A 10936-nucleotide genomic window follows, 5' to 3' on the forward strand; every position below is an offset into this window, starting at 1 on the left:
AGGTTGGACTTCCAGTGTAGGAGCAGGATTGGGCTTAACACGCGGCTGGAGGATAGAATGTCTGTAAATCTTGATGCACATTCTCACTTAATGGTTAAAGTTTATTATATCTTATTGGTGATTTAAAGGGTTTTTATTAAGGGGGGTTTTATTGGACTGTTATATACACTTTTTCTTTTGCACAAATAGATGGCAATTACCGTGTTTGCGGGAGTCCGGTAGCTTGCTTCATGCATGGATATGCGGCCATATATTCTGGTAAGCAGAGCAGTAGCGTCGCTCAAAATCTCTGTCCACAATAGATAAAGAATATAGTTTGGTTCAAATACCAGTGTTATGCAATCTTTTCAGATGGTGAGAACAGTGAATGATGTCATAGACACTACTGATGACATTGTGATGTCACAATAGAAGCTTGCCTTCTATAAATTCTCCCTGCACACTCCGCTCCCTACGATGCACACTCCGCTCCCTACGATGCACAATCCGGTCCCTAGGATGCACAATCCGCTCCCTCAGATGCACATGGATATAGGATGAAGAATTGGTGACTTCAAACAAATACAGGTCTGATGTTTTATTTTCTTCATGGGAACTTTCTGTTTTAAAGGGATAACAGCAATGAAGACTGTCAGCTACACAAGTGTAGACTAAGGTTGGACTCCATGTGTAGGAGCAGGATCGGGCTTAGCACCCGGCTGGAAGATAGAATGTCTATAATTCCTGATGCACATTCTCACTTGATGGTTAAAGTTTATTATCTGGTGGTGATGGAGTATGCTGCCCCTGAGGCGACGGTGGTGTCTGTTCACGCCCTCCGGCCCAGGGCCAACATCAGGTGGTGATGGAGAATGTTGCGCCCGAGGTGACGGTGTTGCCTGGCGCCCTCCGGTCCAGGGTCAACATCTGGTGGTGGAGGAGTGTTGTGGTCGTGGCCTGTTTTTATGCAAAATTATGAACACATCTAACAATACAACAATAAATTTGATTCAGGAATACAGTTAAATTATGTAAAGACGAATACCAACAGATGGTATGATATATAATGATATACTTTATTAATACCTCTAGCGGTAAAAACAATATATCGAAAAAGGTTACCATAACAAAGTTACAGACAGTCAACAATTATATTCTAATAACATTGTAATAACATATGTACTTAACTTCAGAGAGTATCAGCATATCAAATGACTCCTTTGGTGTTCAGTTTCCAAAATGGCTCTAGATACCAGGATCATATAGAAGACTTTAAAGGATTCTTTCAGTAGTTGTTTTCTAATTCTTAGTTACAATACTAGGCACTTAACTAGTCCTAGCTTCTTGGCACTTAACTAGTCCAAGATGGAAGAGCAGCTTTCTATTTCATACTTTTTCTCTGGCAAACTTTTACAGCTCCCTTAGCTTCTGCCATGCTGCTTCCTTCCTGTCCTTCCAGTCTCCTCTGCTCCTCCCCCTTCTTCCTGGAGTTCCTGATATCCCATTGTTCCTGGCATAGCCCACATGGCTTTTCATGTAGGTAGCCATTATCTATGGTCTTAGATAAACAATAGATGTACACATCACTCACTCTATAGTGCTACCTGGTGGTAGAGGTAAGGCACTTCTTAAACAATAGAACTAATTGGTATTGTAATGTATGCCACAGTTAGGGGAGTGGTTTATCCAAAGGGAGATACAGATATTGCATCTGTGACGTGAATCACTAATAATGGACGATGCAATCCATGTCCACAACAAGGAGTATGTTGTCTCTGAGGCGACTGTCGAGTCTCTTGGTGCCCGTCGGACCAGAGTCAACATCAGTTGGTGATGGAGTATGTCGCAACAGTGGTGTCTGTTGACACCCTTCGGCCCTCGGTCAACATCAGGTACTGGTGATGTCTGTTGGCGCCATCCGGCCCAGGGTCAATATCAGGGGGGTGGTGGAGTATGTTGCCCCTGAGGCGACGGTAGTGTCTGTTGACACCCTCCGGCCAACATCAGGTGGTATAGAGTGTGTTGCGACGGTGGTGTCTGTTGACACCTTCCGGCACAGGGTCAACATCCGGTGGGGGTGGAGTATGTTGCCCCTGATGCGACGGTGATGTCTGTTGATGCCCTCCGGCCCAGGGTCAACATCAGGTTGGGGTGGAGTATGTTGTCCCTGCGGCGTCGGTGGTGTCTGTTGATAGCCTCTGGCCCAGGGTCAACATCAGGTGGTGGTGGAGTATGTTGTCTCTGAGGGGACGGCGGTGTCTCTTGACCCCCTTAATCCCAGTGCGAACATCAGGTGGTGGTTGAGTATGTTGTCCCTAGGGCGTCGGTGGTGTCTTTTAGCGCCCTCTGGCACAGGATCAACATCAGGTGGTGGTGGAGTATGTTGCCTCTGAGGCAACGGTGCTTTCTGTTGGCGCTCTCCAGGCCCAGGGTCAACATCAGGTGGTGGTCGAGTATGTTGTCCCTGGGGCGATGGTGTGTGTTGACACCCTCCAGCACAGGGTCAACATCCGGTGGGGGTGGAGTATTTTTCCCGTGAGGCGACGGTGGTGTCTGTTGACACCCTTCGGCCCAGGGTCAACATCAAGTAGGGGTAGAGTATGTTGCCCCTGAGGCCACGAAGGTGTCTGTTGATGACCTCCGGCCGAGGGCCAACATTAGGTGGTGTGGAGTATGTTACGACGGTGGTGTCTGTTGGCGCCTTCTGGCTCAGGGTCAACATCAGGTGGTGGTGGAGTATGTTGCCGCTGTCCGGCCCAGGGTCAACATCAGGTGGTGGTGGAGTATGTTGCCCCCTTACGGGCAAAATACTCCACCCCCACCGGATGTTGACCCTGTGCCGGAGGCTGTCAGCAGACACCACCGTCGCCTCAGAGACAACATACTCCACCACCACCTGATGTTGGCCCTGGGATGAACGGCGCCAAGAAACACCACCGTCCCCTCAGAGACAACATACTCCACCACCACCTGATGTTGACCCTGGGCCGGAGGGTGTCAACAGACAGCACCGTTACCTCGGGCGCAACATACTCCACCACCAACTGATGCTGACCCTGGGCCGGAGGGTGTCAACATACACCACCGTCGCCTCAGGGGCAACATACTCCACCCCCACCTAGGACTGCAACTAACGATTATTTTCATAATCGATTAGTTGGCCGATTATTTTTTCGATTAATCGGATAAAATTTTTTTATTTAAAATAATTTAATAAACAAATTGTTAAATACAAACATCAGAATAAACAAAAAACTTTGATAAAATACATTTCTTGTCTTTATTTCCCAACCAGCCCCCCCCAATTTATGCACGTTTGAGCCCAGGCTTGCCACGCTGCCTCCCACATATGCCACGCCACGCTGCCTCCCACATATGCCACTCCACGCTGCCTCCCACATATGCCACTCCACGCTGCCTCCCACATATGCCACTCCACGCTGCCTCCCACATATTCCACTCCACGCTGCCCCCCACATATACCACTCCACGCTGCCTCCCACATATACCACTCCACGCTGCCTCCCACATATACCACTCCACGCTGCCTCCCACATATGCCACGCCACGCTGCCTCCCACATATGCCACTCCACGCTGCCTCCCACATATGCCACTCCACGCTGCCTCCCACATATGCCACGCTGCCTCCCACATATGCCACGCTGCCTCCCACATATGCCACGCTGCCTCCCACATGTGCCACTCCACGCTGCCTCCCACATATACCACTCCACTCTGCCTCCCACATATGCCATGCTGCCTCCCACATATACCATTCCACGCTGCCTCCCACATATGCCACTCCACACTGCCTCCCACATATGCCATTCCACGCTGCATCCCACATATGCCACTCCACGCTGCCTCCCACATATGCCACTCCACCCCCACATATGCCACTGTGCCTGATACGCCTTATACCCCCTGATACACCACTCCATCCTCCCCAGACATGCCACACTACCTCCCAGACATGCCACGCTGCCCTCCCCACATATGCCACTCCAGTCTACCCCCAGATATGCCACTGTGGCCCCAGATATGCCTTATACACCCTGATACACCACTCCGTCCTCCCCAGACATGCCACACTGCCCTCCCCACATATGCCTTATATACCGTATATGCCTTATACCCCCGGATATTTCTCTCCGTCCTCCCCTGATATGCCTTATACCCCCCAGATATCTCATGGTGCCCTCAGAGTCACAGACCCGTTCACATCACACTGACATCATACTTTTTTAAATAAGTACTGGGTTAATCTTCACTGCCCCCAGGATTTAGATTCCCCTTAGTTTGGCCCCCCTTTATCTCTAACTGCACCTTAAGTTAACTTTATTAAATTAATCAAATTAACCCTCAGTCCTCATCATTAAATTAACCCTAAACACCCCATTAACCATAACTACCCCTAAATTAACTCTAAATACCCCATCAAAACAACTACCCTAAATTAACCCTAAACACCCCATTAACCATAACTGCCCCTAAATTAACCCTAAACACCCCATTAACCATAACTGCCCCTAAATTAACCCTAAACACCCCATTAACCACAGCATCCCCTAAATTAACCCTAAAGACCCTGTCAACCACAACAGCCCCTAAATTAACCCTAAACATACCATTAACCACAACTGCCTCAAATTAACCCCAAACACCCCATTAACCACAGCTGCTCCTAAATTAACCCTAAACACCCCATTAACCATAGCTGCCCCTAAACACCCCATTAACCATAACTTCCCCTAAATTAACCCTAAACACCCCATTAACCATAACTGCCCCTAAATTAACTCCCACCTCCCCTAACTTTCAGCAGCCCAAATATTTTATACTTACAGTTAGATGAGTGTCACAGCCATGTGGTTCTGGCCTTCTGGGAGAAGGAAGGGGGCGGGGCAAGTTGTCACAGTGATTACAGGGAGGGGCTGGTAAGTAGGAGCTGCTGCTGTGAGTCAGACTAAACGGATTATATAATGAGGGGTATTTTTCAGAGCGTTTGCTCTGAAAAAACCCTCATTTTATAATCGATAATAATCGATTCAACTAATCGATAATGAAATTCGTTGGCAACGAATTTCATTATCGATTATTATCGATTTTATCGATTAGTTGTTGCAGCCCTACCCCCACCTGATGTTGACCCTGGGCCGGAGGGTGTCAATAGACACCATCGTTACCTTGGGCGCAACATACTCAACCACCAACTGATGCTGACCCTGGGCAGGAGGGAGTCAACAGACACTACCGTCATCTCAAGGACAACATACTCCACCACCACCTGATGTTGACCCTGGGCCGGAGGGTATCAACAGACACCACCGTCTCCTCACGGGCAAAATACTCTACCCCCACCTGATGTTGACCCTGGGCCGGAGGGTGTCAACAGATAACAACATCAAAGAACATGATACAATAACAAAAACACTTGTAATAGGAATTTTTAATTTAAGTTCAAAAATCCTCACAGAGACTCAAATAAAAGTTCTAAAAAAAAGGCTTTAAATTTGAACCCACTAAACACTTTGACCACTTTTCCACATTTGTTGATATACAAAAATGTTTTTTATATTTTTTATAAATAACACTATAGATATAAATGTTCAAAAAAGTATAATGAGCTCAGAAACCAATCTAACACGACAATTTTCACGTACAAATTTAAAAGAAAAATCCACATTTTTCCCTACTAAATATAAATCTAGTGCTATGGAAATCTTCCAAGAACAGATAATACATGATTTACATAAAATAAAAAACCTAATAAATATAATAGGAATTTTAGTATAAAGGAAATAAAAACATTAAAAGAACTCCAAAATGACCCAGAAATAGTTATAAAACCGGCAGATAAAGGAGGAGGAAATAAACAGACAATTAGATAATAAAATCACGTATGAAATCCTTAAAAAAGATCCTAGTTTAGCTATAAAAGAAACACTAGGAATATTTGGAATGAGGTAAATCATTAGGGATTTTAACCCAACATGAATTTAAATATTTCTATATATCTATTCCATACCCCAAAATTCCAGTATTGTAGATATTGCCAAAGATACATAAAAACACCACGTTTCCCCCTGGAAGACCAATAGTGTCCGGAAAAAATCCCATTCTCTCAAGATTATCAGAATATTTAGATGTTTTACTTCAACCATATGTAGTGGAGACTAAAGCATATTTGAAAGATACCACCCAAGTCCTCAATGAATTACAAAATATTAAATGGCAAGAACATTTGTTTATGGTATCCTGTGATGTAAAATCCCTATACACTATAATTAAACACTATATAGGATGTCAAGCAGTTAGATTTTTCCTACAAAATAAGAATATTCTTCCTTGTGAACAAATTGATTCCATCATAGAAGGCATTATGATGATATTGGAGAATAATTTTTTCTGGTTTCAGAATTCTTTTTATCTGCAGAAACAAGGTACGGCAATGGGAACAAAATTCCCCATTGTGACCTGCTATATCTCAGCAGCCTTACCCTCTGAAGAAACATCTACGAGATCTCCCTGTGGAGCCCAGTGGGGAGCTTCTCAAACAACACAGTGGGCGTGGGAAGAAAAATAGGGATGTGTTACTGTGGTATTTTGCTATGGAAGCCTGGAGGAAGCTATAATGATGTCATCACTTTGGCTGATAAAAGTTTAGAAGCGTTTAGTGAGTTCTATACTACTTTGTATAATATCCCACAAAGAGTTTCAGATGTAAAGATAAAACACTACTTTTCTACTAAGACTTTTCTTAAACTTGTTAAAGATACTTTAATGGATTTAAATAGTGCTATAACAATAGAAGAAGTAAAAAACAGCATTAAAGAGACGACAAACAGGGACGTGGACGGAAATATCCGAGCGTTCTCACAGGAAGTTCCTGAAGCTACAAAACAGCTAAAGCTGGATCCCGAGACGAGGGAATTTTTTAATACCCACATGCTGGAGATGATTCGAAGTGGCTCGGATCGGCCACTTTTGGTCCAGAACTCTATAAATGCAACTGTACTTCCCCCTGAAATTCCTTCCCCTCCAGCAACACGTTCCATCAACAGAGAACAACCCAACCCCAATGATGAACGTGTACAGGAAAGACTGGAGACCCTCCGACAGGCTTTACAGCAGCAGAGTGGGGAGAAATTGAAGCATAAATCATCCAGAGTTAAACCAGCTATATCTCAGCATCCTAAACCTCTGAAGAAACATCTACGAGATCTCCCTGTGGAGCCCTCAACCAGCACAGACAGTGGGGTGCATCTCAAACAACAGAGTGGACTTCGGAAGGAAAATAAGGATGCGTTACCGAGAGAGGAACCTGTTAAATCTCAGAAGCCTCTGGAGGGACATCTTCAAAAGCTTCCTAAAGAAAGCTTAATGAGCTTAGACAGTGGTGAATCGTCAAGCAAGACTTCACAGGCAGAGCTACTGAAAACGTCTTCTCAAAGAAGTGACTCGTCACCCACTCGGACATCCAGACTCCTGCTTTGTCTGACGGACACCATGACAACGATGTGCTGCTGCTGTTGTTGCACTGCACAGTTTGGACTATCAAACAGTTCTGAGTGTTCAGAGGAAGATGGATTTTGAGAACAGACGGATGAAAAATATCTACCCTGTGCATGTTTCATTTTGGTTGTTGTATTCTGCTGAGAGGCTGTTCCGGTCATCCACTCAGTAATCCAGAACCATCCAAAGCACAGAAAGTATGGCAGTTTTTCTGGATTTTCTGCCACCATTTACACGACTATGTATATCTGTTAATAAACTGTAAATAGCATTTAATATTCTGTTATGTGTGTTTCTAGTGCATCGGTGGCTTCACAGAAATGCAGCACCACCCAATAGGTGTCCCTTTTCATACCCTGCTCCAGGCACTCGCCTCTGTCTATTCAGACATTCCAGGTCCTTATCTTCTCTGAGGTCCTGACTCAAAAATACAAAAAACCCCACGCCTGATAGAAAGCTAAAAACAGAGACCACAGAGATACATTTCTTTAATCAAAATAACAATTCGTTGACCCCCCTCCCCTTATCATCCCCAGTTTCGCTTTTTCCTTCACTGTGTGCCACATATCTCGTTTCTTTCCTCATGTAATTCACATATAGATCAAATAAACAACAAATTGAAACACAGCATTGCAGGTATAGATCAAATGAATAAGACATATAAACCTTCTGTTTGAAGGTATTAATAAATAACACACAAACAGCATTGCAGGTATAGATCAACTGAAAAATCACAAACTCAGCATTGAAGGTTTATATCAAATAAATAATGCATGGCAACCCTAAATTACAGACATAGATCACAGGCCAGCCCTGGCAATCAGATTACATCCACAGGACCTACCCAGAACCCAGATTGGACTTGCCATCTTTCTCCCCAAACAGCCTGCCTGTGCTATCTTTGCCCCAAACAGCCTCCCTGTGCCATATTTACCGCAAACAGCCTCCCTGTGTTACATTTGCCCTAAACAGCTTCCCTGTGTCATCTTTGCCCCAAACAGCCTCTATGTGCCATCTTTGCGTTGCTCTCCCACTGTGAGAACAATTTCTCTTTTACCACCTGGGGAACCAGGAACCCAGCAGGGTCATGTGACGTGACATAACTCTGTGCGGTACAAGACAGCAACACAAGGGTAAGCTGCCAGCCAGTGCAGAAGTAATTGCAGGGGTCGTCTGGGTCCTCTAAAGTGGCAGGCCTTGTTGTAGCTACGATGATGGTTTCTGCTGGCTCAAAATGCAACTGTTATGGACCCCCCCCCTGGAATCACTGGGCACTGTTTCATGTGTCCATGCAGGCAACTCTGATCTACTTGGGACTGGAAAGGGGAGGGTTGGTGTTAACAGGACAAGCAGATCACGTACACTCACAGAGCGGGGCTGCGGAGTGCTGAAGCTTGTACAAATTGCCTGTCCTCTGTAGCATTGATCAATTCAGAGTTCTAATCTGCCTCTGGAAGGAACATCAGCACAAACGCTGTGTGTCTGTGCTTTATGAAATGGGACCCCATGGCAAAGCAGCTCCACACTAACCGAGGATTACTATTCGTGTTGTCTGGAGTGACAAATCACTTTTGGGTGAGGTTTGATGGACAGATTTGGGTTGGGTTGTCAGGAGAACCGAAATGCAAAGTGCCTACTGTAAAGTTTGATGGGGGAGGAATAATGTTCTGGGGCTCTTTTCCAGCAAAGGGCAATGTTAATGATACAGCATTCAAAGACATTTTATTTTTTAAATTCACCGTTTATTGAGCAGTGTAAAATACAGAGACCATAAACAATATGCAGGTATAAAAGTAGATGGTAGCAGGCAGCATACCAAACACAGATCCAAATGAGGGTAAACAAACCATCACATAGCATAGATGTCACAGACGATACTATTACATAAAGTCTCCTGTGTGTAAAAAGAACAATGGATGCCACCAGGTCGATCCAGCCCGGCCACAAGAGGCAGAGAATCGTGGAAAAACCAGCAGAGGCAAGGTGACAACACATTCTGCATACATCAAATAAACGGAGCCGAAAAAGGAAAATAAACATATATAACAGAACTAGAAAACAGCTCCACAAGCAGTTGCTCCGGATAAACATAGATACATAAAAGAGGTGAGACGGTAAAAATAAAAAATGCATAAGGAGGACACATACAACAGAGTAAGGACCTGCTTCGACCATCCCTACCCGTCACCCGAAGAGCGTAGTGAGTCGTCGCGACTGAGCATAGCTAGTGAGGGGAGCGCGGGGGAGGAGTAGCCGTGAGGTACTGACCCAAAACGTCCCTAAAATCCGCTGAGGCAACAAATTCATGCCACCAGAACCAGCGCCTGGTATGCTGGTAACCCTTTCCCCTGGACGTCCAGACTAACTCCTCCATTTGTTCAATAAGAGTTACCTTCTTGACAACTTGATATTGTCTCCGCAAATTTTTCTTTTCCACATAGATTTACCTTGGGAAAATAAAGCGAAATCATACTTGGCAATTAATATCTTGGCAGCAACCAAAATTTGTATAGCAAGGTATTGGAAATTGGATCAATCTCCATCATGGTCCCAGATTATAGCCCAGATAAACTATCAATACACAATGGAGAAACACTTTTATCGGATCCATAATAATATTAAGAACTATGATGCTATATGGTCTCCATGGCATAGATGGATCTCTTTAAATAATCAAATATATTAAAAAAAAATAATAATAAAAAAAAAAAAAAATATTATTTATTTATTTATCTATTTATTTATATATTTTTATTTATTCATTTATTTTATTTTATTTTTTCTTTACTTCTCCCACACAATCCTGGCAATTATCAAATTATTATATTCTTAATAGGTTTAAAAATATTATCACTATCTCTCTTCTTTCTCCCTCCTCGAAAAAGAGGTTCTGCCACGGTCTGGATTTATGAATGCTGTAAAAATATAATAGTAACATTGTTTGTATGATGTAAGAATGAAATGTCTCATGTATTACGTATATGTCTGTATTGTCATTTATAGATAATAAAATAAAACAAAAAAAAAAAAAAAAAAAAAGAGTTACCTTCTGAAGCCACACAGAGATTGGCGGGGGAGCGGGTGTACGCCAAAACTTGGGTATCACGGCCTTGGCCGCATTGAGGAGGTGTATGGTAAGTGTGCGCTTGTAAGCTTGAGGTGCAAGGGAGGTAAGGTGTAACAAAACTGCTTCTGGTTTATCCCAGAGATCCATGCCACCTACACGCTCCACCACCCGCAAACCACTCGCCAGAAGGACTGAACCACCGAACATTGCCACCATATGTGGTACAAAGTTCCCCTGTCGGACCCGCACCTCCAACAAGTATCAGAGACAGAGGGAAAGAACCTATGGCGGTCCACGGGCGTCCTGTACCATCTCGTCAAAAGCTTGTACGAGCACTCCTGAATCCTGCTGGAGATGGAGCCCCGATGAATAG

This window comes from Sceloporus occidentalis, unplaced genomic scaffold, assembly GCF_023333645.1.
Source record: "Sceloporus occidentalis isolate IW3139 unplaced genomic scaffold, rSceOcc1.0.p SCAF_161, whole genome shotgun sequence".
Classification (NCBI taxonomy): domain Eukaryota; kingdom Metazoa; phylum Chordata; class Lepidosauria; order Squamata; family Phrynosomatidae; genus Sceloporus; species Sceloporus occidentalis.